Raw genomic sequence first — 25,725 nt, forward strand, 5'->3', positions numbered from 1 at the left:
TATTGGACCTTGTGCAATATTAGAACAAGTATAGAAATCACAACCAAGCTAGTAGTAAATTTCAGGAGGGCTACAAAAATATTACTATAAATTAAAATCATTACAAAAACCATATAACATTATAGAGAACCCTTCGAAACTATTCTTAGAAAATTTAAAGGCTATATGCAGTTACGAGAAAACTATAATCAATTTTAATGTCTGTACATTGTTTTCCTTAATGGGCAATTGTTTACAGACAGGAAATGACATCCTGCATACACTCACTAACCGACGACAGTATACCTGACGTTCCGACATGGAGGACCTCTCTGGTTCATTAGGCTTTGCTGAGTATACAACGTTTATTTTGGAGAACGAGATAATGAAATACAGGCTGAGTGCTGAAGGGTTTAGCGGAAATGTTGGTAAGGTAGAATTTAATGTGGTAAAAAAAATAATTTATAGTTTTATTTTAAAAAGGGTTTCATATGGTATAAAATATTAATTATTTATTATATGTAGTTTGTTAACAGGTTACAACTGATTTTATGGAAAACGTAATCCATCCTGAAGGCATACAAATCTCATGAAAGAACTAAATACGAAAAAAAGAGGATTAACGCAAATGAAAATGTTGTTAAGTATTGTAAAATTTAAAAAAATGACTAAGCTAAGTAATTCTTTACAGGCAATTCCCTTAAGGCAAATAAAGGACATATGTTTTCAACTTATGATTCTGACGATGGTCATTTGAATTCTTCCATGGAAAAGTGGATGATGGTTTCCTGGGTATGTATACTTTTTTGTGCTAATTAGCAAAAGTATCAGAGATACACTTACGTTGCCGTATACCTAATTCATTACCAGTTAAGTTGATATAGGAGATGTGGTATTATTGCCAATGAGATAGCCATCCACCAAATACAAAAAAAAAAACAAACAACTAAACTTCTACAGGTCATCCTAGATCTTCAATGAAGGGCAAAACCTATACAATAAAGAAGCAGTCAAAAAACCCAAAACATAACAAAAGAGCCTTTTCTGGGTACTGTTAAGTGTTATTATGTTCTCCTTCACTACGTTTGTCCGAAGTCCGAACATAAATCATTTCCATTTTATAAGGGCAAGTAAAAAGACTAATATAGGAGGAGAGGCACACCAAAGCAATTTATTTAAAAAGAAAAATCAAAGGTGCAAGTTTGTCAGTGGCGACCATCATCCTCTCATGTCGTAGTAATCTAGAAAATATAAATTGTATGAACACCATTAGAATTGATTCAGACAAATTAACTTACAAAACATAACATTATTAAATAAACTTGTCGGACTGGTTTGGTGTGAACTCGATAACTTTAAATGATACAAACAGACCTTAAATACCCAACCTATAACCAAATTACTCACAATACTCCGCCCGCATACACAATAAAACAAAAGGAAATATAATTTTCTCAATTTACGCATTCATACATTTCTTTTAAAAACCCGAGAATCTACAACAATTGATATCACATGAAAAAAAAAAAAACAAACAAAGTATGCATCAAAATGTTCAAACCTTATAATCATGTAGAACAGGTAAATTGAAATGCTTCATCTAGAGGCATGGACGTACAGATACCGCTAAGCCTGGACAAAAATCACTCATTAAATTAATAAGTGCTGTTTAAAACCCCGAAAGTTTTTCTTTTTATTAAAGTTTGCCGTTACTTCTTTTTCTTTTATGATTGATCCCTCGGATGATACTTTGCATAATCATATTCATAAAGTTACATATTTTAAGCAAATGATAATCGCTTATTGATAAAAGTCTAATAATTTCAGTTTAACTTCTTAGGCATACTTTAATTTAACCGTCATAGATACACCGTGTATTCTATTAAGATGTGGTCAGTGTATCCCAAATGGACTTTACAGTACGACTGAGATAACTGACAAATGGTCAACAATACACTGAAGCAAGTGGCATTTCAAAACCCAGTTGAAAAAAGAATGACATAAAAATAAAACGACAGATGTCAAACAGAAAGGTGTACTATAATGATTTTAATGAACATGCGTAACATTTAATGTACCTATATCGCATTTTATATTTTTTTTTTACTGGAAGTAGTTCATTTCTTTCGAACAGAACATACCAAGCATGAAACGTCTAAAGAACATACGCAATGACCAAGAAATATTCGACCTTTTAAAAGTAGAAAAAAATGTAAATCACTTAATTAAAGCGTGTGGAAGCGAGGATATTTTATGTATCTCTTTTATACTCCGCCAAACGAAGTGGCTTGGTATTATTTGGTACCCTAAAAAAGAGTGCTCTTATGTCCCACTCCTGACTGCTACATGGTCATAACTTTAGAAAATACTAATTGATCTTTTTCACACTCCGTGTATTTATTAAGTTTGTTTAAATGAAAGTCGAGTTTAAATTTCATATACACAAAAGTTTTAACTTATTCTTACTGCAAACCTGTAATTGTCATTTTTTTAATATTAAAGAATTTGAGTTTGATCTGTAATTCCTGTATTAAGCATGTGTACATGGATATTATATGTAAACACAACACAACGTGGAGGCTGAAGCTTATCTCTCAATGTTTTGTCCTAACATTAACTCGTATTGCAAATAATGGCAAAACCGGTATTAAATAATAATTGTTAGATGTTTGTGTCGATCAAATGTAAGAAGGATTTGAAAAAAAAAACACCTAATATTTAATAGAATGTTTTGGAAAAGTTTGGAAGAAGTTTATTTCTTGTACGTTATTAGATAAAAAAAAAACTGTCCGCCTATTATTCCGACCAATTCTCCGATGAATCTGAAAACCCATTCTACAATACAACACACCTATAGAATTGATTACCGCTATAACCTTGGTTCCCTTGATTACTCTAACACACCCATAGAATGGTATCATTGCTGCTGAGAAAGCGTCGCGAACATATAGCTAACTTTACTTAAACCATCATCACTATATACCAACATTTTTTTTTCAAAACACGGTGGTGTAAAATCTCTAATTTACTTCCTATAGAATAAACATCGGTCAACACATAATTTGGTTATGAAATTACAATTACTGGTCATCATGGTTTGTGCAAAATAAGACATCGTTCTTAGAGATCATCATTAAGACTTGGTCAGGGTTAAAACGTACTTCACATTCGAAATAAACAACACCTGGATTCACCCAGAATCAACCACTTAAATTATAAGCTGTGGGCTATTGGGTCTTTGGTCTATTAGGTCCTTGCTCTATTGGATCTTCGGATAATTGGGTATGAATACTTCAGAAAATTGGACCGTCTCTTTCACATTACACAGGTATACTATCACACTTGCATATATTACTTAATAATATTAGTAGTAAACAAAAGGTAGAAAAAAATAGTCTACTGAACTCCCTTTTATAGATGCCATATTATCTTTAAACAATCCTAATTTCGGGGATTTGCTACATCGCATCTACCCCAAAGGACTTGAGATAAAGATACTACAGACACTGTGAAGTCAGCCTCTTATCTTGACCTACACTTAGAAATAGATGGTTAAGGAAAACTATTGACCAAACTTTACGACAAACGTGATGACTTTTCATTCTGAATTATCAATTTTCCTTTCATCTGTGGCAACATCCCATCAGCACATGCGTATGTAGTGTTCATATCATAACTCATACATTATACCAGAGCTTGCCGAAACTACGCAGAAATTTTGTATCGCGCTAGAACTTTAACAAATAGGCTTCTGGAACAGGGTTATGTTGCTACAAAATTCAAGTCATCACTACAGAAGTTTTGTGGTCGTCATCATGGTGGATCGTAAACGGTGTATATCCATCTGTGCCATGAAAACTGATTTGTTCAACGTGTCATAGTTTTTGTTTCCTCTTTCGACAACCCAGGCCTTAACTTTATATCAGCAACTCGTCGGATGTTTCTAGGAAAGCAGAGGACGCTTACCCTACCGGTGCACCTGGTCCATGCTCCGAGTTGTTCATTTGCTTTTGTTACTTTGTATGTATAATTATAGTTAAATGTATGTTCTTTGTTGTGTATGTCTGTTTTCCATGTCTGGTCTTTGTCCCTTGATTACATTATTTTGATTACCGCTTGAACCTTGGTTCTCTTGATTACTCTTAGATATTTAACCAATTGATATTCACTCAGATAATGAATGTAAACAGCCGGCGTCAGCCGTGCAATATCACCTGCAATCAAAATGTCAAGCGTGCAATATCACAAAATATAGTTGAGTCAGAAATACATTGTTTAAATGGAACCTATATAATACGAAATGCAATAATCGAGTTAATCGACAGAACTAAAAGTACCCGACAATCCATTAGATAGGATCTTTTTCAGAATTTCAAGCCCTGTATGCATATTATACTAAAAGGTTGGTTTAACGTCTACAAAATGTAGTGAATATTGTCCAATTATAAGGGGAAAACGACAAGGAGAAAGAAATTCGTTCGCACAGTTATAAGATGCATATTCTGGAAACTTGCATTGTAGCCGAAATTACTAGACTTTTAGCAATATATAAATATACTGATTCAAATGCATGAAAACTTATCTTGGTAATGGCATCTAAGGTTTTCTAGCAGCTTATTGTCTCAATTGAAAAGTCAGTTAATCCTTACTCCTTGAAAAATGGTACAGCATATCAAATAAACATCATTGGTATTCTTTTCTTAACTTTTTAATTTTACGGCATTTCGGAACTAAATTACGGCATTTCGGAACTAATCACCGGGTCTTCACTGTTCTTCAATCTTGAGTTAGCGCTGTACTTATATTATGGAAAACGAGCAGATGTTTTAAATATATCAATAAAATATATCCACAAAAATCCCTTTATGGGTCGATCGGAGTCACATTGTATGCTGACCCATGGTCTAGTGCGTGTACACAAGACGTTATTCGACAAAATTTGGTGTTTTATTTCAGAGGGAAATACTTAAAAAAAGGGAAAAAATATAGCAGTTAATACACTAAACATCATATGATTGCTTACATTAGACTTAATCGTCTACCATTAATTAAACTTAAAACAAATATGACTCCTTACTGAAGAGCTCATAAGAGTTTTCTCTATTAGAACAGAAATTAAATGGAAAAAAATAATAAATATTTCAAATAGAGGAAATCTGACAACGGACAAAACTTAACATTACTCGACATTACTTGACATTACTTAACATTACCATTGTTTTCTTATGTCGAAAAATTATTTTCAATTAATTTTATTTATCTCTCTTTATCCAAAAATAAAATCGTTATTTTAGCATGTCAGTTTGGTTAAAATTATTCCCGTTTTCTAAGCTTGTATACTTGTGTAATGCATATAAATGACTAGTGATTTGTTTATACTGTTTAAAACTTTTGAAAATAATTTTGATTTGTATTAAAATAAAAATTAAACAAATTTAAAAATGGTGATTTCAAATTTACCTTTAAAAAATTGCAGTTTATTTGTCATATTCACACCTAGCAAATAAAGTCCAAGTGTTCTTTTCGACAAACCATTTCCACCCAATCGACAACAGCAAGATGTTGCATTAAAAATCAAACGCGAAAATTTACTTTGCATTTTAAACAAACGACTAAATTATTAAAGGCAAAGTTGAGAAATACACCCGGTATTATAACTCTGTATTTAAACTGTTCTAAAGAAAATGTAAATCAAAGTACTCTTGTACTGAATCATTTTTACATCCTAAAAAATCGACAAAATGCAAAAATTTAGATAACTTGAGACAGCAGGAAAGAATCGTAACCGACTTTAAACGTATATGAAAACAAGCCTGTTGTTGTAAATTACTGAAATTAAACTCTTCGATTTAAATTCACCAAAAATGATTCTGATTACGTCAACTTGTAAACTTGTTTTATGTAAATTTGTAAACTTTATCGATAACGCTCAGACACATAATATGTGTAACAAGAGGTCAAACATATATACAAATCATACATGACAGAACGAACAGACAAACAATGCACATACCAAAATAATTAACTGATTTTTCTTATAAAAAGAGCAATTTTTTTTTGTAAACATCAATATGACAGTAGGTAAGTAATTTTGTAAATTTATCCATTCTTGGATACTGTATATAATAGTTGGGAATAAATTTACTCCTGAATTATGTTACTGCACTATTTTTGCATATCAATAAAATATGATATTCATCCCCTAATCCATCCTTACATAAAGTACACAATTTATCATGTCTTGGTACATTAAACCATGTTCCAGTTTCTATTGGGAGATGTAAATTTGACGTACGTAATTTAGTTATCAAAGTCTACTAGATTCTGGAAGTCTTATAATATTTTTAAGTGAAAATGTTGATTTAAATGAACCATTAATTTGTCCTTTAGAAGAATTATTTGTCACCGAACCACTTTTGTATAAATTGATCTTGTAAAATTTTAGTGACATGATTTATGTCAAACTGATCTGACCATCTTGATTTAAAAACACATATCTGTTTCATTAAATATACGTTCAATTTGATTCACCCATTAAAAGCTTTCAGTTCCATTACAATTTAGTTTATACAATAGAGAACACAATAAACTACTTAGATTGTCTTTGTTATTGATAAGTCTATACCAAAATGACAACATTCTTCTTTTAAGAGTAATCAAGGAAACCAAGGTTATAGCGGTAATCAAAAGAATGTAATCCAGAGGCAAAGACCAGACATGGAAAACAGACATACACAACAAAGAAAATAAAGTAACTAAAATCATACATACAAAGTAACAAAAGTAAATGAGCAACTCGGACTCCATTGAAAACTTGGAGCATGGACCAGGTGCACCGGTAGTGTAAGCGTCCTCTGCTTTTCTAGAAACACCCGCCGAGTTGCTCATAAAAAGTAAAGTCCGGGGTAGACAAACGAGGAAAGGAAAATCCATCAACACCATAACGATCCACGAGTTATTTAACTCTCCCTCCTTAGTGAAAACACCCCAATTCTCCATAAACCATAAAATTGGGGGTCGAGCTTCGAACTTTCAAAATTCTTTTACAAAAACTAAGGTGTGTTCTTTCTATAATTTGTAAATTTTCATATCACCAAATTGCAGATTCATATAGTATAATAGGTATAATCATAGCATCACAAAAGTTTTAGTTGAAGATCAACAGGAATGTTCTGGTTTCTAATGTTTTGATTAATGCTATATAAAGCTCTTTGAGCTTGGTTAACAAGTTTTTGTTTGGCGTTTGAAAAATTGCCATTGTACTTACAAGATAATACTATGTAGGAAAAGGTATCTTTAATTTCTATATTTTCGTCATGTAATCTGAATTGAAAATTAATAGTGCATTTCCTTTTACAAAATATCATAATTTTTGTCTTCTCTACATTAATCTTAAATTTCCAATAATTACAGTATTGTTGAAAAATATTTTGTGTGTTCTGCATTCCATCAGGAGTTTCTGTTAATATTACAGTATCATCGGCATACAGAATTTCTTTCTATCAGTTTGGTTTGTTTGTTTGTTTGTTTGTTGGGGTTTAACGTCCGAGCAGCAATATTTCAGCTATATTCAGATGATGAACATGAAATTGATGATAAAATAAACATGAAATGATGATGAAATGAAAAAGGGATGGGACACAAGGACAATGGGATCGACAAATTTTGATTGCCACTGGAAATAGGGAAAGGTTGGTAGGGTCGGGCAATTTAGCTTCCTGTGGCGGAGCCCTATGGTTCCTACTCCGGGAGAATACCACAGTAGGGTTCTTTAACGTGCGAGGAACGTGGCATCTTTTACAACTCGGTGCACCACTATGGTTTGCGGTCAGGTTTTCCGTATTATAGCCTGACAACCCCAGCATGTAACACACCAGGTGTACCCCATTCCACCACCTGGGGCACACAACCCAGTTGCTCTGTGGGCAGAGCGCCCTAGCCCCCGGCTAAGGTTCTGGGCACTATTTAGTCGCCTTTTACGACAAGCTTAGCGCTGCTGCAGGCCTATTCTTTTGACACCCGGACCTGCACGGGGCCTGTCAGATTGGTAAATCGGTACGAGGGAATTCAAAATATACAGGTTGTCTATTGTTGAATGTCCCCTTCCGAATCCTGCTTGATTTATCGGTAATAAATCAACCTCATTAGCAAAGCAGATTAGTCTAGTGTTTAGTATCGAGGTGAAAAATTTTCCTGAACAACTTATCAACTTGATTGCTCTTAAGTTAACTGGGTTCATGCTATCCCCTTGTTTTTTTCTCCCATGGGTCGAATTATACCCACGGTCCAACTGTCTGGTACAACGCCCGTATTCAAAACAAGGTTGAATAGTTTAACAAATAACTGGATCAATTTCGGAGGCAAGTTTTTTAGATACTCATTCAAAACACTATCCAGACCTAGGGATTTATCATTTTTCAATGATTTGATAGAACTACAAATCTCATCCTCAGTAATATCATTATTTAATATAGATTCAATCTGTGGATTATCACAAATAGTGTTTAAATCTAAGACATCATCATCATCATCATCATTAAGTTTCTTAAAATAATCAAAAAATGTACCCATATCTATAGGTGGGTTGGATTTACGAGAGCCTGAAAATTTATTCAGTGTTCTCCAAAAAGCATTAGGATCGTACTTCGAATGAAATCTCAACTCCGTCGCGGTTTTTTCTTGATAACTACGAAAACTTTTGTTAAGTTCCCGCTTATACTCTCGCGATTTTTCTTTCAGAAGCTTTTTCGTATAATCGGTTTTAACATGTTTATATTTAATTTTAGCCTCATGAAATGCATCCCGCTTAATACTGCATTCTTTAGTGAACCACGGTTTACAATCATCTTTTAAATCAGTCTTTAAATTATTTGTACCAAATACAGATGCAGCACTTTCATCATAGAATAAACATAAACCATTTACAATTGAATTTACCTGATCAAGAGTCACATGACTGTATTCTACATTCATTAGTTTGTCATCAATATTTTGTAAAAGAAGAACTTTCAGAAAATCATCTGCTTTACGCTGGTTCCATTTAACCGTTTATTTACATGTATTTTTGTTTTTACTATTTACCACTTTATCAGAACCAGCGGGTAAAGAAATACAAAACTGTAACCTGTTATATCTGAAAACATAGGGTTAAAATCAATAATTTCAAAGTCAGTAATTACATCGAACATATAAGGCAAGTGTAACAAATAATCAACTAGACTGACATTTTTTACAGGTAGTTTGTCCTATACATATGGCCATTGGCCACAAAAAAGTTACACCTTTTACATAGTTCTATCAGTTTTAAACCGTATCTATTAACACGACCAGCATCTTGACTGATCCTATCTAATGGGACTTGTATGTGCTTTAAATAGTCAAAACCATAAAAGGAAATGTTTTCGTCTGGGATATCTTAAATATCTAAAAGTTGCTCGTCGGGCACTACAAAATCTGGTAAAATAGCCATTCGAGCAATCATATCACCAACAACTAATGCATATTTTGTATTTTCTGAAAAATTCAAAAATTCACCCTCTACTTCAATAAAACATTCTTCTGAAGAGTATTTAGAACATTCAGGTGGCACAAATGTATATAGCAACCTCCAATAAGAATAGGCTCGTTTAAAGAAGAAATTTGTTTTGAAATTTTAATTCACTGGACAAACTCTGAATCAGAGTCAATTAATTCTAACAAATCTGAAAGGCACTTTTTTAAATTATAATAATACCACCAGATTTATTTTTTTATTTGCTCTGTTCTTAAAATGAACATTGTAACGCTGCGGAATATTTAATTGACCCTACTAATCTGTTTTTGTTTCTGAAAAAAAATAAATCATATTGCTTTAACAATAGGTGAAAGTCAGGGTTCAGTAACTTTGATTTGATTCTACCCACGTTTAAGTAATTAATATCGAGTTTACTAATAAAACCGGTTCTATCGTCTGTTCTAGTTGTGGGAGTCACGACCTTGATCTCTATTGTGTATTGGCGGTACGGTTGGAGGGTCTATAAGAGATCTTATGTTGTACGGACGTCCATCAATGCGGCCATTTTGAAATTTCGGAAGTTGCTTGCACATCCCCTTTGCATGTTTGATGTCCGATTTATATCTAAACACATGTACACGTTCATGTATGGCCTATCAGATGAAGTTTTCAGGTTTTGGTACCACAAGCATTTTTGTTTTTGTTTTTTGTCTTTATTTCTTGCTTTATTTTGTGCAGAAATGAACAAATGATAGCATAGGTACTATTTACAAAATTTCTGGATCGGACTCCTTTAGTCCTTATTCTTGTAAACATTCTGCTAATGAGTTCAAATTGATCTATTATCAAGTAATGCATTTGTGCACTTGCTGCTTCAGTAATTTTCGTCTGATGGAATTTTAATCTGTATTTAAGTAAAACCATATTGCATCTCTTGTATTTAAAGTTGATCAGAATTAGTTTGATTTCATTAGCTTAACTACAGCTAGATTTGACTTTCCACTTAGATTGGGAGTACTCATCTTGTGGAAACTCGATACATGCATACAATCGTGTACATCTTATCTGCAAACAAAAGATTTAAAGTGTACGTGTACAGAGGGAAAACGAGGTATTCCAAATAGACAACATTTTAGATTACGGCGACACTCATCTAATCAAACAAATTTCAGTTATGAATAAATTGTATGCATTATAAAACGAGAAAAAAATAAGAAATAAAAAATCCCTTGAGTAAGATTTCATTGAATCTTGTCTTATAATTACATAAACTTAGCAATTCGATACCACATGCCCAAAAAAGAACGAGTGGGTTGAATTAAAATCTCCAAGCAGAACTTTAGAGTCTTTGTTCGTTTTGTAGCTTCATTAATTTTAGTATTTTGAATATAATTCTTCTGATATTCTATAGAGCAAATCCGATGATAGCACAAAGTTAGCACATTGTTTTCTAGTATTATAGAAGCATAAGTCAAATTGTGAGACATTCAATCATTTTAAAAAAGGTTTAATGAATTGAATGAACCCGAAATAGTGTCTTTAAATTGGAAAGTTCGTGGCAGTCTTTACACAGATATATTGCTGGCATTCTCTAGATAATTGTTTACCTACTGAATTCTCGAGTTTTCTCCCTTGGAATTAGGGATCCAAGTAAAATCCGCTGTGTAACATGTACTAATACTAGTACGTACAATGTACAGTGGGTTTAGTCTCTGAATATTATTAATTGTATAGTTTGATGGGAAGGTCTACAAAGGAATGATTGACAGGAAGGTGCAAACTGACTAGTTAGGAAGTATCTGAAGCGTTACTTAACAATATCAAAAAATGACGATACAAAAATTAAAGAATACAATAAGTAATAAAGCAGTATAGAGGACAAAAACGGAGTGGATATTCTAGTAGCAATGCGTGATGTGCCGATAAAAGATGAATAGGATACTGGTATGGTCATATTTTGATGATTGGATTATAACATATCAGATCATTAAGCAGCTGTTTATTCATAAAGAATTTATTCTTGGGGTTAAGCAGACAGACGTCACGTGACCGTTTGTTTCCGACAAATTGTTAATATTATCAAGAAAATGACAAAAGTAAGCATATATATAGAACCTTCCTGTTACCACCAACTTAACACAAGTTTTAGTCAAATCAATACAACTCTACAAAAACCAAAGATCTTCCCATAATAAAGTAGAATTCTAACAGATTACAGTGGCCCTATGAGTACAATATAGGGAACCACAGCAAACGTTATAATTCGTAGTAACTACAGGCGGACCTGGGAAGGGGGTTTAGAATTGGTCCTCAACCTATTTTTTGAACAATCAAGTTCACTTAAATCAAGCTAAAGGCCGTATACGAGCTAGTCAAATTGTGAAACCAAAATAAGTTCTCGCACTGAATATAATTGAAGTGTTTGTGTGATTGTTGCAGAAAAGTGCAATATACTAAACGTTGGACAAAAAAGTTATGGCATTGAACTTATATTCTACACGCACATTTATTTTATAAAGATTTATCTGTTAATTGAAAATAATCCTATATATTTTTCCACCAATTTTATTGATAAAGCAAACTACCAGGGGAGATAAATTGTGATGGTCAAACGTTGACTGTATCCCATGAACAAAGAGAGATAAATCAAAATTTAAGAAACGAATTTTTGTCATATGAATACAATTGTTATGTCAAATAAGTGCCATAAAACAGTTCTAAAGCCGACTCTTCTGACAGTTCTAGCGGAGCTGGCTCTAATTCTTTTCTTGAAGAACTATTTTACAAGAGCTCTGCTTGAAATGCATGTTGGATTTCAACATTAAACGTCACTGAAACGAGAGGTTATTATGTATGGATTATAGTTTCAGATCTACTATATATAGGCATGAAACATTTATAATCATATTCAAGGACATGCATGTAGCATGCGTATTGCACGAACATAAATTCCGGGATGAAAGAAATACACGTTAAAAGCTGTGACATACATTGAATACAGAAAACACTTCTATTTTTTTTTCTCTCTTTTTGTTTCTGGTTCCTGAGGTACTAAAAACGAGTGTTTAACAATTAAATAGTTTTAAACATATGAAGGTTCCTTGAAAAAAGTCTCCTGAGTTGTCTATTAAAAATATCACAAATACACCACGGAGGAGATCACTAGGGGTGGTTACAGCGTTTTACAAAAGTTTGACTTGGATAGTGGAAATGGTGCAACTTGGTGCAAATTAGAACTGGAGACGCTAATGCTTACATTCCTATGGATACATGTCATCTTTTCAATATCCAATTTGATCGTTACACATGTATTAAATGTACATGCACTTAAAAATTGGTCGAATTGTCATATTCATTATGGTTCGATAGTTTATATTACCTACATGTAATTATATTATTTTTTGAATATAAAATCACACGACAATCTAACACAAATATTTACATATAAAACTCGAAAGATAAGAAAAATTAATTTAATAACAAAAATGTTAAAACTTTTTGTGGTGTTTCACATATTACAGAATTTGTATGATTCTTGCAAAGACTACTACTGACCGGTTGGAGTAATAAAACTATATTCAGAAATCAAGCCATTATCTTAATTCAAAACAATTATTTGCAAGGCGAAACATGATATATTCCACCATAGAGGCCATATTCTGGACAATGGGGACTAGTTCCACCATAGAGGCCGTACTCTGGACAATGGGGACAAGTATCGACATAAATGAAAGAGATCAAAGAACTTTCAAATTTTCAAATTTTCAATCGGACCAAAAATAAGCTCCTATACAAAGTTGAAAAAACAATGTTAATTTCTGAACCATATTTTGTTCTTTACAATTACACATTTCGGGACCGAACTAATTAAAGTTTAATCCATGTTCTTGTGATATTTAACCTGGTAGTAAAGTTAAAAAATTGAGCAAAATCTATGAAAATGACTGGAAACTGTATATTAGTGCCCGCTCCGGAGTGTAAACTTGCAGTGGATAGTAAACATATGTTACTTATTTTATGTGTGTGTCATTGTATGTGAAATTAACACTATATTAACTGAAATCAATGCCCCGTGCAGGTCCGGGTGTTAAAAGAATAGGCCTGCAGCAGCGCTAAGCTTGTCGTAAAAGGCGACTAAATAGTGCTCAGAACCCTAGCCGGGGGCTAGGACGCTCTGCCCACAGAGCAATCGGGATGTTGGCCCCAGGTGGTGGAATGGGGTACCCCTGGCGTATTACATGCTAGGGTTGTCAGGCTTTAATACGGAAAACCTGACCGCAAACCATAGTTGTGCACCGTGTTGGGAAAGATGCCACATTCCTCGCACGTTAAAGTACCCTAATGTGGTATTCTCCCGGAGTAGGAACCATAGGGCTCCGCCACAGGAGGCTAAATTGCCCGACTCTACCCACCTCTCCCTATTTCCAGTGGCAATCAAAATCTGTCGACCCCATTATACTTATGCCCCATTACTTTTTCATTTCATCATTATTTCATGTTCATTTTATCATCAATTTCATGTTCATCGTCTGAATATAGCTGAAATATTGCTGCTCGGACGTTAAACCCCAACAAACAAACAAACAAACAAACTGAAATCAATAAAAAGTGTTTAAAAAAATCAGAATTTGAAAAAAAGGGGAGGTGGGTCGAGAAAGTCGGTTCTGTCCCCAAATACCTGATTTTTTCAATAAAATATTTGATTGATTTGAGATATACCATAAGGATTTTGTTTATAACTCTTAGCATAACCTTTCCATGCGTACATTTTTTGGTAACTCAGTGTGTTCCATGAAATTCTAATAATTACGTCATAAACCGAAAAAAAGAAGTACGATCAGTCACTACAGAAATGTATAAATTGATGAATACAAGTTTCCATAAAACTGGTCTACGAACAGAAAACAAACAATTCGCTAGAAAAATCAAGAATTTATTGTACGGAGCAGATACAGTGATGCAAGAAATTAATACAAACATCGTAAATAGACATTTATGAATAATTAATTTGTTTTGAAAGTAAAAGCAATTAAAACGCCATTTCAATTTACTTAAATATCTTATATCAGGTTTACGATCGAGTGGAATACAACTGGAATCAACCGCCGTCTGATCATAGGTCGACCGACAACAAGCTAAAGGATATATTGGTACATGTAGGCCCAATCAAAGATTTAGTAATTTTATATTAGGCCTTCAGTCACAAACATCCACCTAAGTGGTATAATAATATGCCAGAGTTACGGCCGTCTCTATAGTCTACCTGTAGGTCCAACAAACGGCTGCATCGATGGTCTACTGTAAGGTCAAACCTATACGGTCTCTACAATGGTATACATGTAGACCCGGCCAACGGATGAACTAGTGGCAAACTGATACATGTAGCTACAGTTGCGATCACTTCTAACCTCTCTCAAATAATGTCCGAATATGTTCGAAAAACTGTTCTTCGACAGCAGTTAGAGCAGAAATCCTGACAGAGGCTGTCCTGGGCTTGGACACACTTTGTCTTATTGTCTGACAAATCCAGACAGAAACTGTCCTACGTCATGACAGAGAAAGACAGTGAGCTGTTCTAAACTGTCATAATACTGTCTGGATCTGTCAGGATCGATGTCCTATCTGCTGTCAAAAAACAGTCTTCCTGGCAGATTCGGACAGAATTTAAGAGAGGTTAGAAAGGATCGCAACTGTAGGCTCGACATACGGCCGCCTGAGATGAATAAAGGTACGTCTAAGTGGTTAGTTGTATATGTAGGTTCGCCAAATTGGCGTCTCAGTGGTACAATGTATATATTTGTCACTGTCAGGACGGACCAAAAGACACCTCGTCTTTATTCTGGTACATTTGACAAATACTCGCATATATTTTACACATATGAAATATATAAAACAAAACTACAGGTGTGTATATTACGCTTTTTAAATTAAATAATCACATATTTAATAAACCTACGAGAAATGGAACTATGGGAAAAATGTATATACATTATAACAAACAAACAGCTAATGTCATTGATTAAATACTTTTCATTTGAAACACTAATTATAGGTCCAGACGAGTATTTTTTTTTTTTTATCATGACATAATTCAAAGACTTGCAGTGCTTTACAATCACAGATTCTATCTGTAATGAGTTGTTGTATGCCCAAAGTCCTGCCGTTTTGAATCTGTCCAGATTTTTGTCATGCCCTATTATAAAATTGTTATGAACGACCACAACATTTTCCCGCAATTTATTCTGATTTTTGCCAAAATATTTGTCACCCAAAGGGAAACGATTCCGGGATAACTTTAAATATCTTATGTTCGAAGTCTTAATTAGGGAATGAAATACTGGCTGATTTATATGCGGACGTTTTAATGCATTTGCCCATCTTTTTAGAAATTCAACAACACGAGTGTGATTTTTCACTGCCATGAAGCCGGTGCATATTACCGACTTAGTATCCATATTACTTCAAACGTCATACAATCCATTGAAATAAGGGGTTGGATCCTTGAGCCAAACTATATCTATGTCAGTATATATTATATTCCTTCCGGGTTGGAGCACACTTAGAATGTGAACTGGGCATTTGCTAACGAGTTGATTATACTCTTTTGTATTATACAAAAGGGAATGTTTTGTATCCATTAGGATTAAACGCTTTGATGACCTGTAAGGTTGACGCATTGCTATACCTTCCATATGTGTCACAATCTTTTGCTACAGTGAAAAAATCAATTTTCAAACATATCCTGGAAACCTTCAGAAACGGTAACAAAAACATACCACCGTCTACCGCTATTTACTTCCAGTGTCTTGTACTTATCTCCAACAGGTATGACTTAAGCGTTAGATACAATTTGGTTGAAAGAAACCCTGTGAAAGACAAGAAATATCAAAATGATAGCCGCCAGTACATAATATCTAAATACTCTGCTCATGGAGGACCGGAATATGGAAAAAAAAAATTGACTCCTTATGTGTTGTTCGATCACTGTAATCACGATTACAGTTTCTCAACGTAGCATAGTATCAGTCTATAGTAGTGCAAATGAGGAAAACTTTTATAAAGTTGTCTATGATGTACATGTGTACATAAATGTAGCAGCACTTCAGAGTTTTTATTCAAAAGACGGCAATATATGGCAGGGTCATTCACAATGCTTTGCCAGAGAGAAAAAAACTATAAAAATAAGTACAAACTTAAGATATCTGATATCCATAAGACGCTTTTGTGCAAACCTAAAGTGTAGTCGGTGAGCATGCGTAAAGCATGCTCAATATACACTTCCGCCAGAAAAATTCTTTTGTTCTACCCAAGCCCTACCTCGCGGAAGTGTATATTGAGCATGCTCACCAACTTACCACAAAAAGGTCTATATCCACATTTTAATAATAACTGGGTATACAAATTGTATTTTGTATAATGAAGTGATCCTAATTAGCTCAAATAAAACAAAGTGTGTATTCATACATGTTCTATACGTTTATGGCTATTCGTAACTCGAACATTGCCTACATGAATGAAATATTACCAAAATAAGAATAAAATACTAATTGGAGGCTACCTCATTTGCAATCACAATAGAAATGTACAACTCCGCAATATCAATAACTTGCTGAACCAAAGGTTATACTACATACCAAGGTCAATATTTAACAAAACAAAATGACAAAAAATTGTTCATCTTAAGGTACCTCACATTTGGCTAATTACACCTGTATAACAAGTTAATTGATTGTTAGTAAACGAAACCGTTAAACTGATTTGTACTCATACAGTAAAACAAATCATTGACCACACTTACACAAATGTTATTATAAGACTTTGAACTTTTAAACTATTTAACACATACATGTCGGTGTGCTTGAATACATACGCATTCATTCGCCAACTTATAACCTATCTAATATCGCAAATATCCTAGTTATGCAAAAATAGTGTGTTTTAGCTGAAAGTAAGTTTAAGATGAATATTTCTTATACTAAATTATTTTAACATTTTTAACCATTCATGCAACACACATCTTACATTCATCGTGAGGCACAAAACACACACTTCCTCCTCATACCAGATAAAACATTACTGTACAGATAATTAGAGAAAAGTTATCAAAGAAAAAAAATGAAAGAAATATTTCTATCAGTATTAATAAGGCAGGATAAGGGTGGGTTTGATAAGGGTGGGTTCGATAAGGGTGAGTTTGAGAAGGGTGGGGTGGATTTGATAAGGGTGGGTTTGATAAGAATTTACCGCCAAAAACCCGGGAGCCAATGGAAATAGAAGAAATGTGCGGCTAACTCGACCATGAAAAATACTACAGAATTTATCAGTTAACCAATATAAACAGAACTGAAAGAAATGTCTTCCGTCAACTGTTGTAACTTGTCAAGTAAAGATGAACACTTGTCAAATTCAATACATACGACACTATCTTTATTTCATAAAGACAAACTAAATACAAACATATTATACATATGCAATTAACGCATTACGCCATTTACCAAATAAATAGTAAAATAACAAGCTACTACAAATAGTTACGATGATTTGTGATCAAAAGAAATCAATCGAAATGAATTATTCTCTTCGGCCTGTATTGATTGCATACATAGATTCAAGTAGCCGCTGCTATTTCGATGGTTCACATACAGAAAAAAAGCTATAGTGAAACAAAACAAATGCACCAGAGAGTAACTTTAATCCATAATATTTAATACTTTCATTGATCAATAAAGGGGCTTCAACATGCATGAACACACCCATTAGTAAACTCGTAAAATCCTCGATATCAAATTAAAAAGGTAATATAACGACCCAAAGACACATTAATGACCAGCATCTCCTCAATGAGGACAGGCGCGTGGTGTTAAAGTCTAAAATATTCCCATGTTATGGTAGGTAAACAACGAACCAAAACAACAAACACACCATCAAATTCACTCAATCATACATCCAATTTTCTCCATATAAAATACCTCAAAATACACCATATAGAAAAGATGTCCACTTACAGAATGCTTGCAGTAACTGAAGTCTATCTGAGAACAAACTAAAACCACCAAAACTGCAAGCATTAGAAATCATCATTCACTTTAATTCCAGTAGAACATCAAGTACTTTTAAATTAGGCGAGATTTGATGTAGTGCAGTACTAAAGAATGTGCTTCGCCTAGCGCAGCTGTATACACAAGCTCTTGTTAATTAAAAGAAACAATTCACTTAAGTTTTATTAAAATACGTGAAACCACTACCGAGTTATACTCTGAAAACTGTGAAATCCAACCCTTTTTATTAATACAATCCTACATGTATAACCATAAATTTTAAAATCACATGACAAAAGGCGAAAGGTAGCTTTCGTCAATATTATATAATACAAGTGTATTGAGTTGTTTTCCGGAAATAGAAAGTCAACCCATTTTCGGACGAATAAAGTCCCATAATTCAAAACAGAAATTTTGAAAATTTATAAGAATCGAAAGGGAGCTCACATCAATTGAAAGAACCAATTCAACAAAGTTTCTCAAAAATGGTGGCAGCATTTTGAGCTATTGTTATTGTTAAGGTAAGTGTGAACGACTGACGGACGGACAGAGACCGGTATACCATAATACGTTTTCACATAGCGGTACAATTTTTGGTCTAATATGCATATTAAATATTTGCAATAACAAGATTGAAAGAAAGGACAATTATTTGAAAATTGGATCTTTTACGAATAGACATTTAAAGGACATTTGACGAATCCCTTAGGGTTTTGTTTGAAAGAATATGCTTTGTAGACAATTTTGTTATGGAAACCTAGCAAGTACTATTATATTTATGTATCAAAGTTGTGCAACAGCGAAAAAAACTTAGAACATGGTATTAAAAGTGTGTATAAAGGTTGAAGTGAGGTGACAATCAGAAAATGCATTCTGATGAACATGTTCATATTGGATAATTGATAGATCATACTTGTGATATTGTTATGGCCTTTACGATTTTTTGTCAATCTAATAAATTACAGTTAAAATATTATTGCCAAAATAAATTAATTTTCAAACAATTGCGAAAATCATATTAAGTAGTGGTCTAGGGCGCTGGATTTAGCGCAGGCGGTGTTATATTATTATACAGGCCATATATGTCACAGCGGTACGAGTCCCGCAGAGGGAACGACCAAAAATTTGCATCGCAAATTTGACAGTTCTAACATCGTTGGGAATTTTTCAGACCTTCCAATGCGTTTACATATCTTCCTTGTATCAATTTGAGTCGTCACATTCTGAGACGTTTATATATATATATTTTTTTCGCTGATATAAAAATAGGGGTACCATTCATACGCCTAAATGGTTTTGAAGTTCATTTGTAGTTCAAAAATTAATCTTTTTAGTTCAATGGAAAGCTAAGATACTACAGGTACATTTATATAAATGTCTTGGATTTCCAAAACGTATTTGAAGTACAGTATTTTAAAGAAAATGGCAATTTCGGTTCAATTTAATCATAAAATTATTTAATTATCAAAGTTGTAAAATTTCTCTACATCATCTTCATTTGGCTAGATAGTTTGATCTGGTTTGATTTGAAATGGGGTGGTCAAGGCTTTACTCAAGGATATTTTTTCTTCTTTTCGTTGGCTTTATAAAAATGCCTTTATTACATTCTGCATTTATAGATTAAATTGACGAAAATCTGAAATTCCACAAATTCCATTAATTGAAATAAAGTTATTATCGCCCCTTTTAAGTTGAAGATTTAGTTCTTGAAATGATGTTAGATACATCAAAATCTAGACCATTGTGCCATATATGTTATTTACATCGTTTATATGCTAATGATTAATCAAGGGAACCAAGGTTCTAGCATTTGGATCAGGTATTTCCTTTCAGAAGTAAATGATTGCTATTTTTAATCGAAATGGACTAAATAGTTCAAATATTTATTTCTTGGGTTTAATGGAGAGCTCAGATACTGCAAAATTGTATGTCAAATAAAAACTACGATATGTTCATTTTTGAAGCGCAGAATTTTTTTTTTTCTAATACGTTGGAAACATCATTATCTTAACTTTAAATACAAAAATATTCATTTTAGTGTTATTACCTTGTGAATAAGCACTAGGTTTGACTCTTTGATCTGTTCTCTAGGGTAGGGGTATTTCTTTTAATTTTGCTGAAAAATAATTTCACGAATATAAGTTAGTTTTTGTTTCATTATGTGTGAAATTGAATAATTTATCGAATAATATCATATTGTCGTGCAATATCTTGAAGAGTCGAATTTGTCACTTTTTACAGAAAATTAGAAAATCTCATTTTTAGCAATTTTTTGAAAAAAGTTAAGACAATGATTTGACGCGTCACTGTATCTACAGGATAATGACGTGGGTATATATACATAATGATATAGTGCATTTAACTACATGTACATACAAAATACTAAGTTCCTATATGACACAAACGTGTATCTACATGTACCTATACAATAATGACGTACCTAAACATATATCTAGTACCAACCTTCCTAACATATGTACACATAATCACTTCATAACATCATACGTCATTTCCGTTGTACGTCACGTTTGACAGAACGATTTCAGCCGTTCATTTTTCAGAGCATCAACATAATATTTATATAGAAGGCCACTGACGCTCTGTATCTATAAGTGACAATATTGAGTATACAAAGCAGGAAGTAGAAATGTATGATGTATTGCATTATGATTGTGTATCATTATTACATGGTTTTGATATTAGATATTGAAGAGGAAAATTATTCTAGACAATTACAGTTCATGTGACTTTAGAATTGTTTTTGCCCCGGGAAATTGTCAACATATTTGTCAATAATCATAACAATATCTAATATACCTCATTAGTTGAATGGTTAATATTAATGAAAGTCAAAACCTCCGAGGACTATATTTTGTATGTACGAGCATGAAATCAAAAGGTGTGCATTTCAAAATCATGTATATAATTACTGAACGACAGACAGACAAATGCTATACATGTACACATAGAACAGTTCTTCATAACAAATAATTAATAAATCTTAACGATGAAGATCATTTAACATAAAAACTATAAACATAATTTACCAAAAACTTATTATACATACACAGGCAATTGATATTTATCATATGATAGTCATATGATTATCATATGACTCTCATATGTTAATTTTGGCTTGAAAACATATGACAATCATATGTTTGTGAAAAACATACACAACAAAGAATATAAATCAACTAAAATCATACATATAAAGGAACAAAAACAAATGAACAACTCGGACTCCACTAAAAACTGGGAGCATGGGCGAGGTGCACCGGTAGGGTAAGTGTCCTTTGCTTTTCTAGAAACAACCGCCGAGTTACTCATAATAAGTCAAGTCCGGGGAAGACGAAGGGGGAAAGGAAAACTATGATACGTTGAACAAATCAGTTTTCATAGTGCAGATGGATATATCATGTTAAGGATTGACCATTTCGCTTATTGTAGGTTTGTTGCTCTTATGGACTCTTAGCATTTTTTTGAGTTTAACAGAAACTAACAGTGTGGTATCTACAATGAATAAGGATATTTCTTTACTGAAGTTTTGAAGTCCCACAACTCTGCATAGTTGTTATAGATTACATGAAGTTACGTGTATAAGAACTTTTCTAACATCATAAATCAAAGCAATAGAGTTGGTGCCATTTTCCTGACACCGGCAGGGTAAGCGTCGGGATTTTAACTGAGTATGGGGAAGTATACATTGTTGAAAAATCATAGGTTTTAATGCTATGATATTTTCATAAATAGTCTTGAAATGATTGTCTCCAAAAGACCTTTCGAATTTTTCAGGATCCACATTGCATTAATACCACTGCGGGAGTAACAAGTGTTGTGGTAGGACTGCAGACCCTCTTTGAAAGCTGTGAGTATAGAAGTTAAAAATATTGAAAGATGTTTGGTGGTACATTTGTGCAGATCAAGCTATTTAACGTAGTTTGTATGGAGTTTAGGAATCCATTACATAGACGGTAAATCACAATCATCGTCCTTGGTGGAGAGACCAAAAGAGGATGCCACAGATTTATGGTTTTCCATAATCTCTTCTTTGGAGATTGTGGCGCAGTATAGGTCTTATCACTGCTACTATTTTCTACGTCTACCTCTGATAATAAACGTTGGATGTAAAACGTTTTGCAGACAAAAACAATGTTGTTTTGGGTTTGTCTGCTGGTACTAGAACATATTTGTCATGTATAGTAGACAATGTTTTTGTACATCAGGGTCTTTGACAACTAATGTAGCATCGACACTCATTGACCTACTTAAAACTTTCATTCGTTTCAGAATTGAAGACCTCACGGCCTTTAACCACTCTGACAGAGAATCAATGTCTTCATGTTCTCGTTTTATCCATTTTCTCCACGACATCCATAAGAACTTTAAAGTTATAATTCCAATTTATGGAGCGTGATTCACGGTACTTTGGACCTTTAAAAAGGATATTACGCAGAGATTCGTTTTCGATGGTTAAATCTCCCGTAACGACATGACCGGAAGGACCATATCTGAATGGAGAGTTTTTGGAACAGTCAACTGGTTTAGCCTTGAAGCCCTCAATTGCGAGGTTCTTCAATAGCCTTTTATAGTTGAAAATTTTGGATGCAGTTGATGATAAATAAGAATATGAGATAACTGGTATGGATTTGTCTTTGAAATACGGGGAATTTTTGTTGGTAACGTTTTTGTGATGGATTGCATCTATATCTTTGTTGACAAATGGTAGTGGAAGAAATGATGGTTTTTCTTTATCTTGACTTTTCACACAAACTGGTTTAAAGTCTGTGGAAACCGATATCCAAAATGATAACAACAAGTCTGTGTAATGATGAAGTATGTTCAGAAACTGGAGTGTCAAGACTTAATTTGTAAATTGAGTGTAGTAAAGTGAAATGTATAGAATAGAGTTTGGTTCTTATGTTATGAAGTCCAAGACGTTTCTGTATGAACGAAAGATGACCATCTATGGAGACATCATGTAACAGGTGATGTTCCTACGTTATGTCAATATTAATATGGATATTACAAAAATGCCTAGTGTATTAGGATAGGTATCTGTAAATTGAAAAAAGTTCTTCTGGAGCAAATAAAAATAGTTACCAGAATTCTGATATTACTAGTTCAGCAAATAAGGCTGTTCAAAGCTTCTTTTGTAGATACATGTACATAAAGGAAAATGATGCATGTACTCTTCAACTGCTGGTATTAAATCTCTTGCAAATCTGGGTCACTCAATTGTTCTTAAAATATCTACACATGTACCACCAATATGTGGAGAATTTTGCATTTATGAATGCTTGTTTATAAAATTTTCTGCTTGATAGTGCATGTTTATATTAGATAGAATTGAATTATTGTAAATTATTGTAATAACTTAACTAACCCCTTGCCTTGTGGAACCATATAAGACATAAAACTTTTATTTCTAGTAAAAATAAACATATTTTGAATAATAAAATAATTTACATACCTTTTCCGTAACATTTTCATCTCAGGCAATGGCGGCACTAATTTTCCACGCAATATTTTGTTAGTCTACGAGACAGGTAACCGATGAATTACAATTTGTACAATGATTATCAATCGAAATTGCATTTGCACTGTTTGTTGAATATTGTATTGTGAATATAATTTTGAAATTATTTTAAAAAAACAAATGACGAAATAAAAAGAAATGAAACATACATTACTGTTAATTTGATGGTCAGAAATCATAACTACCCCTATTAAAATTGTTTTAGATTTATCTATATTGATGAGGAGAAACTACATTTACACTCAACAGCTGAATGTGTAAAATTGGCATATTCTAATATGTAGGTGTCGGCCGGACTATAGTAAGATTTACATTTAACAAATCTATTATCTCCCTTTAAATCGTACATCACACGGAATATTAGAAGATGATATACTAAAATATATATAAAATATAAATCAATATGAACACTGAACGTTCTTAAAAGTTCTTCAGACAGAGTTTAGATTTAAATACACAATAGACAGAAGACAATATCTATTAGCCCAAACACATTTAAATAACCTCTCCGCAAAATTATTTTAACCACTTCCAGTTGACACGGAAAGGGGTACCGCCATGTCCGAACGTTTCATTTAAATAGAGAAAATGTTGACTAGTAAACAGTACACATATATATATCATTGAAAACTTATCAACTACTCTTAAAGGTAAATTATTCGCATTGAAATCATGTTCAACTAAGGTATTGAAACGCAATTCAAAATATAGAAGTCACCATTTTACACCATTTTTACTAGCATAAGCGCTCTTCCGAATATTTCTTTACAATATTGAATGGGGGTACTGCGGGGGTACATATATTTCATTCATATCTTGAAAAAAAAGTTGCTAAAGTGATAATTATACAAAAATGTTTTGCTTACTAAAGTACATAATGATTTTCATGAAAAAAATAATAGATAACGACGTTAAGAATCCATTTGTCGGTCATGATCATGTTTTACAAATATCACATATAAGTACAATGTATTATTATTACAATGACAACAGCAGTTACACCGAGTATAGTCAGCTGATCGTCAGCGTCACTTATATCGTCATATGACAGGGGAAGAGAGGATATTGTAATTTTCGACCAAGATGTTATTAACGTGTGATCAAATTTAAATCCTAACAAAACAGTTGGCCCAGATTCTATAAGTAACAGAATGCTTATTGCTGTTAAAAATGAAATAGCAAGACCCCTATGCATGCTCTTCAACAATTCATTAAGATTTCATACGTTTCCATTATATCTGTATAAAAAGGGAGACGAATCAAATCAAAGGTATCAAATTATAGACCAAGTGCTTTATTGATTTGCACAAGTAAAATCTTAGAAAAGATAGTTTATAAACTATTTTAACCATATATTTTTCAATAATCTTATCTGTAAATTTCAGTCGGGATTCTTACCTGGTTTTTCTATAGTACATCAATTGATTGAACTTTATCGTGAAATTTTGGTGTCTTTAGATTCTGGTCAAAGAACTTGCATTACGTTTTGCGATATTAGCAAGGCTTTTGACCGTGTTTGGATTAAGGGATTGATTTTTAAATTAGGACGATATGGTATCAAGGGTAATTTATTAAAGTGGCTTTATAGTTATTTAGAATCTAGAAGACAAAGGGTTCTTCCCATGGATGGAAAATCAACCATAAGCTCATTGTATGCTGGTGTACCAGAAGGATCT

At 33.1% G+C, this 25,725-nt stretch overlaps 1 long non-coding RNA gene across 1 annotated transcript; it reads right to left on the reverse strand.

The window, feature by feature from the left end:
• Positions 1-1,124: 1,124 nt before the first annotated feature.
• On the reverse strand, positions 1,125-24,134 carry LOC148598995 (uncharacterized). The gene is made up of 3 exons (XR_015918388.1): positions 23,984-24,134; positions 20,558-20,626; positions 1,125-1,220 (listed from the first exon to the last, which is right to left on the reverse strand). It is a non-coding gene; the product is annotated as an uncharacterized LOC148598995 (long non-coding RNA).
• Positions 24,135-25,725: the final 1,591 nt, after the last annotated feature.

Source organism: Perna viridis, chromosome 14 (genome assembly GCF_037379345.1).
Source record: "Perna viridis isolate PV_CMFRI_1.1 ecotype Kerala chromosome 14, ASM3737934v1, whole genome shotgun sequence".
In the NCBI taxonomy this organism is placed as follows: Eukaryota; Metazoa; Mollusca; class Bivalvia; order Mytilida; family Mytilidae; genus Perna; species Perna viridis.